The following is a 3,074-nucleotide window of genomic DNA, read 5'->3' as shown; positions in this document are numbered from 1 at the left end:
CTAAGATATTCAGTGCAACTCACTCATATACAATGTTCTACACTGTGCATTTCGTCTAATGCGGGTTTTTCAGTAAATTCTAAGTTTTTCAGTGCAACTCACTCATATACAATGTACTACACTGTGCATTTCGTCTAATGCGGGTTTTTCAGTAAATTCTAAGTTTTTCAGTGCAACTCACTCATATACAATGTACTACACTGTGCATTTCGTCTAATGCGGGTTTTTCAGTAAATTCTAAGTTTTTCAGTGCAACTCACTCATATACTATGTACTACACTGTGCATTTCGTCTAATGCGGGTTTTTCAGTAAATTCTAAGTTTTTCAGTGCAACTCACTCATATACTATGTACTACACTGTGCATTTCGTCTAATGCGGGTTTTTCAGTAAATTCTAAGTTTTTCAGTGCAACTCACTCATATACTATGTACTACACTGTGCATTTCGTCTAATGCGGGTTTTTCAGTAAATTCTAAGTTTTTCAGTGCAACTCACTCATATACAATGTACTACACTGTGCATTTCGTCTAATGCGGGTTTTTCAGTAAATTCTAAGTTTTTCAGTGCAACTCACTCATATACAATGTACTACACTGTGCATTTCGTCTAATGCGAGTTTTTCAGTAAATTCTAAGTTTTTCAGTGCAACCCACTCATATACAATGTACTACACTGTGCATTTCGTCTAATGCGGGTTTTTCAGTAAATTCTAAGATATTCAGTGCAACTCACTCATATACAATGTTCTACACTGTGCATTTCGTCTAATGCGGGTTTTTCAGTAAATTCTAAGTTTTTCAGTGCAACTCACTCATATACAATGTACTACACTGTGCATTTCGTCTAATGCGGGTTTTTCAGTAAATTCTAAGTTTTTCAGTGCAACTCACTCATATACAATGTACTACACTGTGCATTTCGTCTAATGCGGGTTTTTCAGTAAATTCTAAGTTTTTCAGTGCAACTCACTCATATACTATGTACTACACTGTGCATTTCGTCTAATGCGGGTTTTTCAGTAAATTCTAAGTTTTTCAGTGCAACTCACTCATATACTATGTACTACACTGTGCATTTCGTCTAATGCGGGTTTTTCAGTAAATTCTAAGTTTTTCAGTGCAACTCACTCATATACTATGTACTACACTGTGCATTTCGTCTAATGCGGGTTTTTCAGTAAATTCTAAGTTTTTCAGTGCAACTCACTCATATACAATGTACTACACTGTGCATTTCGTCTAATGCGGGTTTTTCAGTAAATTCTAAGTTTTTCAGTGCAACTCACTCATATACAATGTACTACACTGTGCATTTCGTCTAATACGAGTTTTTCAGTAAATTCTAAGTTTTTCAGTGCAACCCACTCATATACAATGTACTACACTGTGCATTTCGTCTAATGCGGGTTTTTCAGTAAATTCTAAGATATTCAGTGCAACTCACTCATATACAATGTTCTACACTGTGCATTTCGTCTAATGCGGGTTTTTCAGTAAATTCTAAGTTTTTCAGTGCAACTCACTCATATACAATGTACTACACTGTGCATTTCGTCTAATGCGGGTTTTTCAGTAAATTCTAAGTTTTTCAGTGCAACTCACTCATATACAATGTACTACACTGTGCATTTCGTCTAATGCGGGTTTTTCAGTAAATTCTAAGTTTTTCAGTGCAACTCACTCATATACTATGTACTACACTGTGCATTTCGTCTAATGCGGGTTTTTCAGTAAATTCTAAGTTTTTCAGTGCAACTCACTCATATACTATGTACTACACTGTGCGTTTCTTATATTCTAAGTTTTTCAGTGCAACTCACTCATATACTATGTACTACACTGTGCGTTTCTTATATTCTAAGTTTTTCAGTGCAACTCACTCATATACTATGTACTACACTGTGCGTTTCTTATATTCTAAGTTTTTCAGTGCAACTCACTCATATACTATGTACTACACTGTGCGTTTCTTATATTCTAAGTTTTTCAGTGCAACTCACTCATATACTATGTACTACACTGTGCGTTTCTTATATTCTAAGTTTTTCAGTGCAACTCACTCATATACTATGTACTACACTGTGCATTTCGTCTAATGCGGGTTTTTCAGTAAATTCTAAGTTTTTCAGTGCAACTCACTCATATACTATGTACTACACTGTGCATTTCGTCTAATGCGGGTTTTTCAGTAAATTCTAAGTTTTTCAGTGCAACTCACTCATATACTATGAACTACACTGTGCATTTCGTCTAATGCGGGTTTTTCAGTAAATTCTAAGTTTTTCAGTGCAACTCACTCATATACAATGTACTACACTGTGCATTTCGTCTAATGCGGGTTTTTCAGTAAATTCTAAGTTTTTCAGTGCAACTCACTCATATACAATGTACTACACTGTGCATTTCGTCTAATGCGAGTTTTTCAGTAAATTCTAAGTTTTTCAGTGCAACCCACTCATATACAATGTACTACACTGTGCATTTCGTCTAATGCGGGTTTTTCAGTAAATTCTAAGATATTCAGTGCAACTCACTCATATACAATGTTCTACACTGTGCATTTCGTCTAATGCGGGTTTTTCAGTAAATTCTAAGTTTTTCAGTGCAACTCACTCATATACAATGTACTACACTGTGCATTTCGTCTAATGCGGGTTTTTCAGTAAATTCTAAGTTTTTCAGTGCAACTCACTCATATACTATGTACTACACTGTGCATTTCGTCTAATGCGGGTTTTTCAGTAAATTCTAAGTTTTTCAGTGCAACTCACTCATATACTATGTACTACACTGTGCGTTTCTTATATTCTAAGTTTTCAGTGCAACTCACTCATATACTATGTACTACACTGTGCGTTTATTATATTCTAAGTTTTTCAGTGCAACTCACTCATATACTATGTACTACACTGTGCGTTTCTTATATTCTAAGTTTTTCAGTGCAACTCACTCATATACTATGTACTACACTGTGCGTTTCTTATATTCTAAGTTTTTCAGTGCAACTCACTCATATACTATGTACTACACTGTGCGTTTCTTATATACTAAGTTTTTCAGTGCAACTCACTCA

The sequence above is a fragment of the Mus caroli genome, unplaced genomic scaffold, assembly GCF_978045245.1.
Source record: "Mus caroli unplaced genomic scaffold, Mus_caroli_1 scaffold_25, whole genome shotgun sequence".
Taxonomy (NCBI): Eukaryota; Metazoa; Chordata; class Mammalia; order Rodentia; family Muridae; genus Mus; species Mus caroli.
The sequence above is the reverse complement of the archived record's forward strand: the minus strand, read 5'-3'. Positions refer to the sequence as shown.